We start from the raw sequence: 16,933 nt of genomic DNA, 5'->3' as shown, positions 1-16,933 counted from the left end.
TATATCCATATCTATGTTACTAAATAACTCAGAGAGTTAAGCTAGCAATGATTTTTTCAGATGTTTGCTTTTTCTTCATTTGAACTCCTGCATTTCTGACTTTGAGCAATGCAAATAAATTTGCCTTATTGCCTCTGGGCGAGACTGAACTTCTCTCATGCAGTATTCATTCAATAACTGACTATCTGTAGAGAATATTTAATAACTTATTGTAATGAATTGGATCTAAAATCTGAATTTTGGTTTAATTTTTACATTACATTTTCTATTAATCAGTATGCAGCATGTGAAATAAAAATTATATAGGTTGTTGGAAGCAAGGGTGGCAAAGCATCTACAGGAAGGGTAGGTCATGAGGGATGCAGAACCTGTAATTCCAACAAGTGCAAATAAGACTCTAGCTGATTATCCCTGGAAGAAGTGTTTGGGGCTGTTCAACAGTCTGCAAAATAACGCAACACTTTCACTCCAAGGATATCTGCTCTCAGAAGGCATCTGCAGCTGTTACAAAACAATAGGAAAGACCAGAAATATTCCAGTGAAGTGCTTGAGTAGAGACTTCCCATTTCTGTGACTCAGTCTTTTACAGACGAGCCAACACACATACTTGAGAATGCATCTGCTAAACCATTATCCAGCAATCCTCACCCACGGTGCTCAGGCTTACAGGTAACTAATGTCTTACCTGCCATAGCCAAGTAGAGCTATGCAGCACATCCTAGTTCTAAGGAAAAAAGTTAGAGAATTGGGGACATTAAAAAATATTTCACTAACAAGAATCTGAAATGTTCTGAATCTGCAACACATAAAGATTGCAGTAATTCCAAGGCATGCCTAGAGAAATAGGAAAGGGGGGAGCTTGGCATTTGAGTCTGGTCTCCTGAGAGCACACCTGACGTGGTGGTCAGGCTTTTATCACTTCTTAACAGAGATCTATTTTCTAATTAGTGAGATTAACTTAAACCATGTATGAAACTGTCTTACAGAAATACATGGACTGCATCACATGAAAAAAGGAAAATTACTAAATTCACATTTTTAGAAAGACAGGGTGAAGCATGTCATAATCTTTGAATTTGGAGCAGTTCATTGAGGCCCCAAGATGAGATCAGAACACATCTGGAAACTGAGATCAGAAACTGACACTGAAAACCATAAAATAAATTTGTGATAATACCACTAGACTTTGCAAAGCAAACAGGCATCCAGCTCACAGAAGCTCCTATAGGTTTGCTACCTATTACATAGGTGAACCAAAATATTAGAAGAAGGTTAAAGAACAAAGGCAGAACAAAGGCAGGTAACACTAATGAAGAGATTATAGGAGAAAAACCCACACTTCTCCATGCTGCAGCAAATGGCACAACCTAAGACAATGTTCAGAATTTTGCTAAAGGTGCAAAACCTGCAGCAGACTGGACAGCCACAGAGGAGATTGCTCATGCCAGTACCCTGGGCAAAGACGAAGCAGTGACACTGTTACACCAAAGGAATTCTTCGAGGTGGTGTGTTTGTGCTGGAAACTGGCATCCAACTGCCTTGGTGTCAGTTAGAGGCAGAGATGGCAAAGAAAAAATCCTGCTATTCTGGAGTTCTGGGATCTGTCACTTAGTTGGCATCACACACACACCCATAGACTGGGGGACAAATGGTTTAGGCAGCAGCCTCACAGGAGGTGGTCCTGCTGTTGAGTGAGTTTGTTACTGTGAATAGAAGTAAACCAGCCAAAAAAAAAAAAAAAAATCAAACTTTCTTCAAATGCCACAGCACCAAAGAGAACATTTTGCTTTGGGAGAGAGAATTTCTATAATCTCCTCCAGTGAAGTTAGCATCTTTCTCTACAGCTATCAACCTGGCAGTCATTCACTCCCAGACATGTAGTCCTCACAAGCCTATGCTGAGTATTTCCACAGGAAAAGGCTGTTTAGCACTATGACAGCAGGCCTTTTTGGTAAGTGTAGGCAGAAGGTACAAAACAATCTGAAGTGCAAAGGGAGAATAGCACAGTGTCACATTTGTATGGAGATAGTACAGATTCAGCCAACTATCAAACAGAAAGAAAGGCACATTTTGGTACCACACAGCCATCGGGGTATGATATGATCACACTGATTCTTTATAGTCCATTCAAATTTGAGTGTGCAATCATACCAGGGATAATATTCCAGTGTGCTGAGGTTAATTGCTTAATTTGTGTTTACCCAAGCTGATTGCAGGCCACTCAAATTACATACACCCTGAAAATATTGAAACATCTTCTGACAACTGTCATAAATTAGCCTCCTGTTGTAATTTACAGGAAGGAGACAGTAAGGACAAAGCTATAGCACAGTAATTTCTGGAGGTTGATACTGAAAGCACAAATGGGCACAGCACACATTTTCAGACAGTGAAACTGGTATTTTGTGCTTCAGAATGAAGGTTCTTGAACTGGCAATATATTAATGTTGAAAAAAAAATAAAAGGGAAGTACCATCCTGAGACCATAGTTAAGAGTTTTGTACAGATGACAGAGTTAAAGAGTTATGCATTGCTTCACTTTCTACTGTGAAAGCCCAGCTGCAGAATAGTGTTGAGCTGTAGTCACCATCTTTCAAGGCAAATACAGAACAAAACAGAGAAAGTTTAAAGGAAGTTATGACATCAAGAACTCCATACTCCTCTGAGTAAGGAGTAAGGTACTGGGTGGTTGAAGACGGAAAAGAAAGCATTGAGATAAAATTCTAATATTCTAATATGCAAATGTTTGTGGAAAAGAAAGACAAAGACTGTTCTTCATGTCACAGGGATGAATACTCATGTCATCACAGATTGAAACAAGGAAATTTCAGCTACAAAATATCAGCTTTGATTTTTTTAAATGTCCCAGCAATATTTTACCATCTCTATAAGATACTAAAGCAAAAGTAATGTTCTCCAATACTCTCTGAGTATCTTAAAAGTTTGATTATTACTGAAGATGAATGAGAAGGTGGTTTTCTTTACTTCTTTAGTCTGCTGACCTGCAGAAGAGTCTTTAAAAAACAGTTCTTGCCAGTAGTTCAAAAAGGATATATGGGAAATTTTAATGACATCAAAATTGTATCTCTTTTTGACTGACTTTTAAATCCTTTCATGAAAGTTTGGCAGCATTCAGAAATAAGACAGACCAAAAGTGAATTTTGCAAAGGGAGTGTGATGCACTTACCTCACAGCTGATGAGGAATTAACCTTACACAATTCACCCATTGGGTAGATATTTATTTCTGATACAGTAATGGTCCACATGGTAAATGTAATGTTAGTATTACCATAAAGCACAACTTTCAGCAAACACAGCTTCTCCACTTTTGTTTAATCCATTAATTCCCTACTGTCTGTTCTGTCCCACAAACATTGCTCTGTAAAAGCTTTCCATTACATCAGGTATGAACAAAAAGCTAAAACAAAGGTTCATTGACTTCCTCAGTCAGGGGCCTCATCACGTCTTCCCTGGGTACCTTTCATTGCAAGGGGTGTGTCAAGTATGCACTTGTTGGTCAAGCCACCAGCCAGAAATATGAGTTTATAAAGGACTATTGAAAAAGTTTAGCAAGTAAAGAGCTTTATTTTGAAAGCTCTTCTAGTGATTTTCACTGCCCAAGCCCACTTTCATCAGTGTAGTTATTAACAGTGACTTTAAATGAAAGAAGATGAAGATGCCTACAATAAAATCATGGTGGTATACAACCAGTGTGGAATTTGTTCCACTCCTGAAGCAAATGAGACCATACTAAAATCAGTAAAAATGCTTAAATTTTGAGGGCTTTTTTATCTTTTTAAGTATCATCACATGGTACCATCAGTTTCTTTTTCACTTAGAAGCTGGAATCTGATGTTTCTGTCTATGGGGATGGCGAGGACTTCATCAGAGAGAGCAGCTATGCTAATAATGTGGAACAGAACTCTGGCAGCAAGAAGATATAGTCTGCTCTCGGTTTTAAGCTGAATTTGCCTTAACTTAGTGAACTGTTGACTGCCTTGAACTCGAATATATTTTGAATTGTAACAAGTAAAAGGTAATTTTAAAACTCCCACATTCTGTATTAATGGCACACATGCACAGGGAAAAGTTTAAGAAGGTAGTTTTGCTTACGTATCTGTAATGCGTAGTTAGAAACCTGAGCAGCACAAATGGAGACTTTTAAAATTAATTTATTTGCATTATTATTTGTCCCAACCTACCCACATTTATAGTGTATATATCATAGTCCCGGTGAAATTGATTAAGCACATCCTGAATTTCAAAGCCCTTCTGCATCCAGTCATATTTGTTAAGAGTTTGACGCACTAGCAGCTTTGCTAATTCCTGAACAAGTTCAGTATAACAGGACCGGGCCTACCATGTCTCATGTTGATTTTCTGATTATGATATTTTATTACACTTCAGTTATACATTGAAACCATTTCTTTTTTTTTCTACAGGGCTTCCTGTTGGCAACGTGCCACTGTGTGAATGGCATACAGTCTTGACTCCTTTTGTAATATTGTGTGGTCTAATGCCAACTTTTTGTTTAAAAAGGGTGTGAAAGGATTTGGTCTATGAGAAAATGATGCTAAGCCTTAGCTGTGACATCATTCGAGTACCTGCCTCATGAATAACCCCGGATACTCTCAGAGATACAGAACAGAATAGAATTTTTTCAGCAAGAATTCTGCTATAAAATCCCAAATGTCCTTTCTGTCTTCAGTTTCTAGCTTAAGCACAAGTTTTGATCATGTTCATAAACAAATTTTAGCTGATACCAAATACATAACTACTATAAATGTACGCTCTGGACAAAGGCCAACCACGATAACCATACTTGGCCTTAGTAAGCGTCAAATTAATTTCCAAAGGTGTTTAATGTGGTTTTCAATTTCCGATCTCCATTTGTTATGCAGCGTTGCTAGGTGCTCTTATAACACCTGTGATACAATCTCCGCTCAGCTGATTTTGTGAGTTTTCCTCTGGGCACAGAAAGCTTTTAAAATGCTTAGGTTGTGTTACTGCAATAAAAACATCACAGCAGAAATCATGAATATATATTTTTACAGATGAAAATGAATATGCAGATGATCTAGTTTATTTTCTAATTACTTAGACCTTCTTCCTCAGAATGAGTATTAATTTGAATTTAAAAAAACAATGGCCATAAATGGTTCCAAGATTTGTATGTGAAGCCCTACATGAAAAATGGAACAGAATTAAGTGCCTTAATTGAGTACTTATTGTCATGTTCTCTTCACAAGATGTTTTTTGTGGAACAGACAGAACAAAATACTATTATTATTTTGCTCCACAGCTAATTTTTTCTAAAAAGTTTAGGTTTCAAGGTAAGGTCCTAGGCCTTTACAGACCAATGGAGTTACTTCTGAAAACTAATTTCTAATGCTGTTCTTTTCCTAAGGAGAATAAGTCTGTTAATAAGAAGTGACAGATTCATCATTAATTTTATTTATTTTCTTGATAGACTATTCATTGCCTCAGGTAAATTCCACAAAGATGGAATAAGAAAGAAGCAGAAGATATAAGAATAAGCCATGCCCAAATGATTATGAGGTAGTAAAAAGATGACGTGGGCTTCTCTATGTTCATGCATCTGGTTTGTGTCTATCTACAGAGGAATCTGCAGAAGGAACTGTAGAAGAAACTGGCAGAAGGACCACAAGATAATTGTGTACAGATTAAGGCCCCAGAAGAACAGAGAAACCTGAAAGATAGCAGGCAGCTGACATACGGGCAATAGAACTGAGAGTGGCTAGACACTTGTGCTACTCTGGTAATACCAACTATTTCTGAAGACTCTTTGATTATTCAGTGTGCTCTGGCTGCTTTAAGATGCTCTGGAGTAAATCAAACCAAATAAACCTTTTTTTCTTAAATATCAAGTTAAAGCATGAGAAAGCAGAGATCGAAGTAATTTTCATGCTCAAATGATGTATTCTTAATATCTTTAATGTGCTACTTTTTCATTAACCCTAATTACAAGTTTCCTTGGTTTATCATTTTTAGTTTAGGAGTAATAACAACATCACCCTAAAGTCATCTGGAAAAAATTGTCTGGATTTTACTCTACATTATGAAATCCATTTTCAAGTAGTTTTGTCGGGGACTAATTCCCAGCATCAGTTGAAACAGCTTTTGCAGAAAATTAGATCTTTATTAAATGCACATTTTTAAACAAAAATACCGATTTCTGGGGAAAATCTTGTTTTCTTTTGAATTAACTAATTAAATACTCAGAAATAGTCTCTTAGCCAAAAACTGAAAAGCCTCACTTTGGAAATACTCCCATATCTTCCTATGGGAGCTGTAGCTCAAATGACTCATTGTCCTCTATTAGGAGTTGCTCTCTGTAAGGAGATGCAACTCCAAGGAAGCACTGCAGGCAACCACTGACAGACATAGTCACAAGCCAACCCTGAAACCTCGGGTACAGCTCCAAGGAACCAGCAGGATGACATTTTCTAGACTCTAGCTTTTGGAACTCTTAGGGAATAGCTGGAAATGTGGCTTCCTCTTGTAATCCAAGATTCTACACCTTTTCCTGCAATATAAAATTTCCAAGAGCAATGGAATAAAAATTACTATCAACTTGTCTTTCTCCTTGCTCCTTTGAAGCTAGCATTATTCATACCCTGGAACATGGGAACTATACAAGGTTAGAGTTTGGAACTGGTAGTACTGACCCCACTATCTTCCAGAAGTGTCATCTGACAGCTAACTTAAATCATGTTATACCTGGTGTTTGCACATTTGTTTGCATGTACCAATTAGAATTTATATAACCCTAAACTATATTGTAAAGAAAGTTCATCCACAAAATATCCATCAGCACAGCTTAACATTCTTATCTTACATTTGGCTTCCACTCTTTCCCATTCAACATAAGGTTTCACTTTGAAAGAGCAGACTTACAATAAACAGTATCATCAGTAGGCTGATAAATGCTGTAATTCGTAACAGCACATCTGTTTGAAAAAGATTTCCCATGCCTAGTCAATGCTTAATTGCTTTCTAAAATATTAACTTTTGCTATTTATTTAGGCACTAAGTACTGTATATAGGAAAAGCAATTATGGTTCTTACCCATCTCTCCAACAATTTTAGTTTTTCCTTTTTTTTACATGTACATGCTGGTGTTTGGATACTTAACAGAGATGCTAACCTCAAGATCCTTTGCACTTAAGAGACAAATGGAATCTTAACTCTACCTCAATGGCTCTGGGTCTGCTGCTCTTGTAATGTGGCACATCAAAAGTTCTGAATAGTGGAATTTACATTTCACAGTGCAAATGCAGTGGAATCACCAAGTCCTAAACTGGGTGCTGCAAGGTTCCCGGAAACCTGCTGGCCCAGATGAAGACTTGGGCCTGCCTGTATGAAACATTTTGCTTGGAGATCAGATGAGGTTCAGAGGTGACAGAGATCCTTGAGGTTTCTGAGGTTCCTTGTGACTTTTTTTTATTCTTTCTCTTTTTTGGGACATCACCAGAATACGTACAGTTTCCACTTGAACCATCAGTGCCTTTTGCCTAGGGAGTGAAATAGGTCACTGTAGTGCAACTATTTCTCTGTGATAATTGTGGATGTATCTACACAGCTCCCAAATGAGGCAAACCACACATATCTTCAAAATAACAAGGCTAGTGTGGGTCTGTGTTCAGTGCATTTTCTTATAGAGGTGAGTCTGCAAAGAAACGCTCCCAGGAGAGTGCTCAGGTAAGTCACATACAGAGTGGCATGAAGACTGAGCAGGGCTTGGAGTCTGCCTGGTGATGTACTGCCATGACCTGTAAACATGAAAAAGGATTAAGGTTCTATCAACACGCTGACGTGGGAGGTTTATGACTAAGTCAATCATCCTGTTTAAAATGCAAACTTGCACTCATCAGAAAAACATACAAAGGGGCCACTAGTAGTGCCTGGAGCCAGAAATTTCCAGGTTCTGCTCACACAGAGCAGCTGTCAAAGACAGATTCTGAAGATGAAATAGAGGCAAGGCAGGAGCTGATGGGACTAGAAAACCAGGCACCCCTTGCCCAACTGGTAGAGGATTCTAAGTCTAACAGAAATCATCAGCCCACCTCTGGCGTTGCATGTAAACCTATGCCTCAGGATAGCAAGTCCCAAATCATTTGGCAAATGAAAGAGCCAAACCCTAATCAAGCTTTTCATCAATCTTATAGCTTAATTAAATATAATAACACTAAGATAATATGATAAAATAAATATATAATAAATATAATAAATGCACTATCATAAATATACTAAATATAATAAACATAAGATAATACAGCATAATATGATACAATATATAATAAGTATATAATGAATATAATCTTAAGATACATTTTGTAACACCCGCAGGTGAATGAGGTCACAATACAAATGCTGACTGATCCTAAAGGTATCAGGATTATACATTAATATAATACAATAATTTAGATATTAAGAGAATATAATAAATTAATATAAAATTACATTTGGGGGTGTTCCAGCCTCTTGGGAAAGAAACAATTCCCCTTGTAATTGTCATTCTTGTACATTTCTTGGCATAGTACCATAAGAGCACTGAAAGGCTTTTTCTTCTATGTCCTTAAATCAAAGCTTTAGCAGCTAATAGTGGAGATATTTGGACATCCAGATATGATGGAATGAACAGTTTCTCCTTCAGCTTCTTGACAAGTGAATAGCATACTAAGCTGGTATCATGCTGATGAGCTGCCACATAGGCTTGGGAAGGCAGTGCATCTGGAAAAATCTAGATTCACTGTCAAATTCTACAGCTTCAAAATCAGCCTGTAACTGAATAGACGAGCAGAAATTGGCCTGTTTATTAAGTGCTTCTCTGTTTTTCACTTTGCAGTGCACAATGAAAACCAGTCTCAAAAGACTATCAATTTAAGAACCCCATGTATAAAGATCACATGAATAAATAGCTCATTGTGAATTCAGTAAATCTGAATCACTTTTTGGGTTTTTTTCCTTATTCTAGGATCTTCTGTTTGTTCCATTTGGCCATTTCTGACATGGATTGTGCTTCCTCATTCCATGTACACCCAAAGCTCTCTCTTCAAGTTTAGCCAGAGAATCAGGTGTCCAAGAAGTAGGATCAGTCTTGTCAGAGTAATTTAATGCAGCAACAGTGTCTTCAGTTGATCAACATCAAACTTTCTCACAGTTCTTTCCTGTTTAGTTGCAAACCTGTTTAACCTGTGCAAAGGTGTTGCTTGTAGAAGTGAGGGACTTAAGAGTCTTATGCAGGCCAGCTCAGTCAAAGTTTCTCAGCAAACAGCCCCACTGAGATTAATGCTCACATCCCTGGGCATACATTCTCCATACTTTATAAAATCCAGGCTATCTGCATTTTGTCTTTCAGAACTAATATCATAGTTCTGGAAAGACTGCCAGGAGAAATGGGAGACAAACATTTTGAAATGTTGCACTGGTTTGCAAGACATGTCCTCTCCAAACAAGGTATAAGGCACAGATCCCTTACAGAATTCCTAAACATTTCCCACACAAGCAAATAAGGAGTGAATAATTGTATTTGCATTCCTTAATTTTTTTTATTTTCATGGGTTTATATAAAAAAAAACAATTGCTTAAAATTTGGATCATGTTTCTTTGAACTTTTGTAAATCCATATGTGTGTTTTTGTGCTTGTGCTTTTTTGTAGTCTTGGATTTCAACATCAATTGTTCCCATGGTAATGTTCAACACCGTTGTCTAAACAGTCTGGTATCGCCTCAAATGTGTTTTGGCACAATGACTTCTTTTAAGTGATGTAGGTTTGGGTTGTTTTGGTATGGTTTTGTCTTTCAGTATGTCAATACTTAAGTAAATGGCTGAGACTGTAGCTTATTACACACACTACATCATATCCAATCATACTTCTCTTTTATTTTGTATTACCCAACTCTATGTTTACATCTGTTGTCTACAAGCACACTGAGTCGGTGCCATCTTTCCTCTATACGTGTGTGATTAATCCAAAGAGGCACTGACTCACTCCTGAAGCTTTTAGTATCTAATTCAAAATTAACATGAAAAAAATAGCCTTTTTTCCTTAAACGCCTGGCCAAGACATATATATTGTGACTGCAATTCCTTTCAGTGTCAATCTTAAATACTGAAGAGCAGCTAATTAAAACCCTGTCTGTCCTTCAGATGTCTTTCCTGCTGTTGTGTGGGGATAATGACATACTAGCTTCTCACTTCAGAGGCCAAACTAAACAAATGGAAAATTCTGGTTTGGGTAGAACGGAAAACATTTTAGTCAATCCAAAACAAAGGAGTTTATTTTTATTTCCTTTTATGCATCACCTGGAAAATCAACTTTTCAGTGGAAATGTAAATTCACAACTATAGTTTTGTCCCAATTTTGCAGCAACAACATGCATAGTCCTTTGCTGTACTGTTTTGGGTATCCAGAAACACTTCTTATTAAGTGGCATATGACTTTGATAATAATTACTATGTTCTGAGAGCACGTTTTTCAGGAAATCTATTATTTGCTACGAATACAGCTCCCTAGTCTACTGGATTGTAAGAAGGGGAAAGCCATTTAATTTTTCCCGCTGTGCCAAAGAGAAACTCCCTGGAGTTTTATTTATTATCTTCTGCGGAGGGGATTAATTTTATATTCAGCCGTCCTGCGCATCCCGGCAGCTCCTGTTCAGAACCAGCTTCGCCCGGGCCCGCAGCCGCGTCCCGCAGCCGCCACTGCGGAGCTGCGCGGGCACGATTCCCCGGCACCCCGCTCTGTGAGGGGCGGGCAGCGAGGCCGGGGCCGCCACCCTCGGCAGTGCCAGCCTGTACCTGTGCCCGTCCCCTCCGAGCTGCCTGCTCCCGGGTCCTTTGGCCCCGCTAATGTTAACCCCCAGCAGGCAGCAGCACGCCCGGGCCGCGGCGCTCTCCCCGCCGCTGTCGGTGCCGGTGCCCGGCCCCCCGAGCTCCCACACGCCGCCCGCACGGAGACAAGATGGCGCCCGTCCCTCGCCGGCAGCCGCGCTCTGCGCTCCTCCCGAGCCGCCCGCCGCAGAAAATAAACCTTCCTCTTGATCTCTCCTGCCACGCAGTGGCTGCTGTGGAGAACTGTCGGAAAACCGCCTGGCGGGCCTTGGATAAATCGGGAGGTTTGAGGGCACATCTAGTTACCCGGCCCTGTTGTGGTTATTTCGAAGTACAAAAGTAAAAACCCACCCAGCCACCCCCCTTCGACTTTTTCAGCTCCGGCTCCATCCAGGCTCGCATATCGACACATTCCGGAGTCAGCTCACACGTTGTTCCCAAGCCCCTCGGCTGTTCTTTTCTTTTGGGGGGGGGTGGGGGAATATACACCAAGAGTGATGAGTTTCATTTATTCTAACACCATTCTTATCTGTTAAACTGAGTAGGATCAGCGCTGCCTTGGGAGCCAGGAGCGGCTGGTGCTGGTCTGAGGCGGCAGGACCAGGAGTGGCCCACAAAAACCATCAGGGCTGCCAAACCCATCTCTGCTCCTTCAGGGGCCGTGTGCCCCCCTCACGGTGATACTGAGGAGCACTGGGCTCGGTGGGCTCAGCAAGCGCTTGTTAGCTCCAGCCTTAAACGGGGAATTGCATGCATTGCATGGTACCGACACCACTCTAGGGACGGACTGGAACAGCTGAAAGCAGAAACAACGGCTATTAGGGAATTGTCGACCAAGAAAAGCACTTCCTATACGTAATTAAGTAGCCCTATACCCTCATATAGATGATTCAAAAGCAATTAGGCCAAATTGGTTTGGCAATTTCAGCACATGTTGCTGCCTTGAGTCAGGTGAGAGAACCTGCTGCTTCCCTCTTTGCAGAGGGTATGAATGGTCTCTTTTGATTTGTAATTCACAGAACTGAATTTATTATGTCTAAAGAGTTTTTGGTAAGGAGCTATCGAAGCATTTGTCTGATGAGCTGGAAACACTCATTTAATCACGATTCTGACTTAGCTCGGAACAGACATCGATTGGGAAATATTTCTCTTTACCAGCCCACCTTCTCTTACCTGAAGAAGATGCACGGAGAGACTAGATTAGGCTAGTTCAAATTTACCCCATTGTCCAGGCAGGCTTTTAAGCCAGTCTCTTGCCTTCCATCCCATTTCTAATACTACTTGGCAGAATGAATTCCTGATCTTCCTTGAAAAGGAATTCTCTCCATTTAAGGTCACAAAATGTACAGTCAGGATGGTATTAATTTTAATTTATATGTCCAAGAAAAGCACAATTTAAAAATATGGCTTAGTTATGCCATTGCATTTGCTGAAAAAAATTAGTTTCCATGTTTCTTGAAAAGGAAGACTGATGTCTCTGTGCTTCCAATAATTCAACTACACATCTGCAAAACAGATGGTTTCTGGGTTGGCTTCTCCATCTTTTTAGCATCCAGACTGATAAGAGAGACACTTTCAATCATTTTTATCTTTGAAATAAACACGTAGAACCTGTTGAGTCCCTCTTTCCAGGTATTACTCTCTAAGGATCATATTTATATTACTGAGGAGTCTCATTTTTTGCCCATTGAAGCTAATGGCAATTTTTCCCCTGACTGACCCAGTGGTCACAGACGAGGGCCAGGTCTCTGTGCTGCCAAGTTTCAGCTAAAGATACATAATAGAGAGGCAATACCTCTCCCACAGAACTTAGAATCTAAGAGATAAATGGCAGTAATCTGCCATTTCCTGATGTTCCCGACAAATAATTTGAGGGTTCATAAATTTCAAAGCCTTCACTGCAAAAAAATATTCTTTCCATTTTAACACAGAATTATAACTGGGAACATAACTGGGCTGATGAAGTTCACCTAGGACCTTCTGAAAATTTTCTTTCCCCCATTTAACAATTATTCCAGCATTAGCCGAGAAACACTTATTACACTAGAATGAACTTTTAAAAAATTCCTTTTTAAATGGATGCACTAAGCCAAGCACTTCCCCTGTTGCCTCTGCTAATTCTGGAGCTAAGTGTATTTGAAGATAAATATATCTCCTTAACCTTTGTTTTCTCATTTGGCTGAGTCTACAGTGATCCTGTGTTCCATGTTTGCAAAATGAGCTTTGCTGCTAGAGTTTTACTGCAGGGTCAAGTATCATGAAAAAGTATGTAGAGAGAAAGCCAAATCCTTCTTAAAACACAGATGTCTTAAATTTTCAAGATGCCATCCATGTTTAACGAATAAGGTGAAGGGCTGGATGCTGATGGATTGCCCTTGAATGATCAACCTTTCACTGTTAGACCACTGGTCCAAAAGAAGCAGAGAACAGCGAGAATTACCAATTACAGGTTTGTATTTTATTCTGTGAAATATGCTTGCTGGCCATGACCCATTTCACAGTGAACAAATCTGTACTTCTTAAAACCCTGCAACAATATAAGAACTCATTATCACAAATATCAACTTATACAAACCCATTTTTCTTTCAGCATCAGATTCTTTAGATTAGGTTTGAGGGAGAAGCATGTATTATTCTGAAGCTGCATTTCTGCTGCTGCTAAGCGGTTCAGGCCTCAGGAATACAAAGAGACCACCCAGTAATAGCAAGAAATTTAGAAAATAAGAAGTCAGGCAGAACTATTTTATGGAAAATTCGGAGATTAGATCTGGGGACACCACTGACCTTTAGATTTCTGTGATAGGAAAGGAGCGTGCTATTTACAGTAAGTATTTGGAAAGCTCTCTCAGATTCCTTGAGACCAAGAAATTGGTTTGGCAATAAGAACTGTGCTATGACCTTCTTTATACTTCTCAGTGATTGCTGGATTTTTTTCATTATTAACCTTCTAGTGAGAACTAAACTTAAAGATTACTGTTATAATGACTAGTGATTTCTTTAATTTGAATTTGAATTCTCCTTAATATAAAAGTTGTGTTTGTTTCTATTTTTTCTCTTCAAATATTTTTTCTGCTGTTTTTAAGTGGCAATTTTCCTTACTAAGTACAACTTTTCATTGCTTATTTTATTTGTCGTGTTTTACTTGCTTATCATTGCTTTTGCAACACTATGGCAAGCATTGTTCTCCTACACTGATAATATACCAGTATCATAATGACAACAATGATCTTATTTTTGAGAGAGTGAGTCAACAGGCTCTGTAATACATAAAAACCTTTTTAGAGACTACCATTGTGCTTTGCATCAGTGTTTTATACAAAAAATTGAAATTCTGAGATCAAAAGTCTTTTTTGCTGCCTATATCAGACATTTTTGGTGAATTAATATTTTCACCACAGTATCTCATTTTCACCATCACACTGAGCCTGTCTGGTTCTCAGGCACATTGGAACTCAGCTTGCTGACATTTTTAAAACACTAACATATTTGCAAGTGTTACTAGCAATTACTATTAACTCTATAGCTAAGCATTGTAATATAGAGATGTTAAGTTATTCTAAAGTGTATGTTGTAAGAACTGTCGACTTACTGCTGTTGTTACTTTTGCAGTCCTGTTGACTTAAGAGGCTTTTCTGATGTTTTATAAATAACTTTTTTGTATGTATGTATACATATACATTCATATATACAGGGCATATATTGGCTATTCAGGGGAGTAGTGTCACTACTGGTTTTATTCCTTCAGTTTTTGCTTCCACGTGTTGAACTTCCTCATTTTGTACTTTGTTCCAGGATATTTGCCACAGATGACCAATTATTTCCTGGTTTTATTACCCCGTATTTGAAGCTCTTTCCTTTGCAGCTTGGGAGGTCATCACCTATGAATAAGGCTTTCCTGTGGGTTTGTGTTTGGCCAGCTGGTAGAACTGCAGGCATGTCAGCAGTGTATTGCTGCACAGCTGTTTATGGTACAGTAACCTGGTTGTTCACACTTGGCTCCCTGTTCTGTAAGAAGGAGAAAGTGCTAAGCATTCAGAGCCGACTGATGCTGTGATCTTTACTCAGTGTCTATAGAAGGATAAGTATGGATACTTCTAAAGGAAATTACATCCTTAAAAAATAGGGGTGTTGGTTATTTTCTTTAGATATTGCTCTTTTCTACACGTGGCTTGGTGTATACAAAACCTGCCATAAGGCACTCCCCTTCAGAAGGAATAACGTACCTCATACCAATTAACAGTAGGAGCAGATAATGGCAAGCAGATGTGTGAGGGCTGCTTCAGATGCTGCTGACCCCTCCATTCAGCTGGCTGTGAGGACACGTTATTGTTTCCAAGGTGAAATGAGCTGCGTTAACTGCCCAAGAGGAGAGATTGGCAGCAGGCAGGTCTGGTTGTCAACATTTTTAAACTGCTGCTGCTGGTCTTCGCAAGATCAAAAGTGAAATGCAGGTGAATTTCAGCTCGCTAGTGACTGAAGCCATTGAGGCATGACTGTTAGTCCAGGGGTGAATAGAGACAGAGTCAATAGCCTTTACTCTCAGGGGGTCTGGGTATCAGGGAGCCATTACCAGTAGCAAATTTAAAATGTAATGTATTTTTTTCTGTGTTAGTAACCTTAATGTACATTAATGCACATTTCAGAGGCAGACTACTATTTTGATTTTGGTGATGACCACATGTCATTTAAAAACTAGATTTTCTTAGGCATAGAATAATGGATTTTCTTTTATATGCCCATTTTTTATTGAAGTGATAGTATTTTTAAATATCTGTTTAGTCTGTTGAGAGAAGTTATCATACAGTTTGTACTATGAGATTTACAAAATTTTTTAACTGAAGCATGCGATTCACTTAACTGAACAGAATTACTTGATTAAATGTGACTAGTACTGGTGATCTCAAAATTTATCTTCAGTCATGTACATGTCACACAGTTTTTCTATGAAAAATGTAACTGGAAACATGCACTTGCTGTTGGACTTGGCATCCCAGCGTGGGCCTGGGCAATAAATTCAGGGTGGTCCTGCTTGAACAAGAGTGCTGGACCAGATGCCCTTCAGCAGTCTCTTCCAACTCCAGCCACTCTGTGATTCTGTAGTCAGAAGACTTTGGGTGTATTTTGAGGGTGAATTGAGCCTGCCATGGCACTGACTACATCACAGATTCTTTTCTGTACCTGTAGCAAGGTCAGCAGCTATCAGTCTTGCACTCTGACTTTGGTTATGAAGCTTAAATCTCCACCTTGAAAATACGTATTTGCCACCTTCAGTTAATTGCAACGTACAACTTTGAATTTGATCCTCAGTGTTCTCCACTCCTAAATTTGTCTTTTTGCATAAAACACATAACTTGCAAATGTTAATTTTAGACTGAAAGTAATGATGTATATGAAGTTGTTTTCACTAAGATCATGGCCTCTCTGATCCCAGAATTGCTACAGCACATCTGCTTTCAAGGAAAAAAAGGTGTGTGCCAAGAATTTAACCAATTCAATCAGTTATTCATCTATGAAATCTGTGAAGTATTTGACCAGTTTAACTGCAAAGAAAGAATAGCAGAAGATTTCTCAAGGTAAAACATGTATTTTTCTAAGAAAACCAGCTATTATTTATATAGTATAAATGAGGAGAATTATATGAAAATGAGAAATAAGCTTTTACTGATATATAACTCTGCAGGGCTTGTTCCCAACGAACAGATCATGAGCAACACCCATTCTTGCATCTTCCATTTTAAAATGAAACAGGATGCCCAGTTTTTCCCAGTATATAGGTGATTTGCATAAGTTATAAATTAGTTTTCATGACAATGCTGACATGCTTGTTTCACAAATTCTCTGTGTTATCACAGGTCTTGTGGGACTATGACTACCTATCATTTATTCTTTGTCTTGTCTGCTAGGCATCTTTCCAAGTCTCTCAGAACTGGAGACCATTACAAGACAAATTACATGTTTAAAGAAGGCTTCATTCACTGTCATTCCTTCATTCCTGATACAGTATTTTGAAGTTCAGTGCTAAGAAACTTGATGATAGCGAATTGAAGGTGAGGTGAATAGCGGCAGGTGGCAGCT

Source organism: Sturnus vulgaris, chromosome 6 (assembly GCF_052056855.1).
Source record: "Sturnus vulgaris isolate bStuVul1 chromosome 6, bStuVul1.hap1, whole genome shotgun sequence".
In the NCBI taxonomy this organism is placed as follows: Eukaryota; Metazoa; Chordata; class Aves; order Passeriformes; family Sturnidae; genus Sturnus; species Sturnus vulgaris.
Note: the sequence above shows the minus strand (reverse complement) of the source record.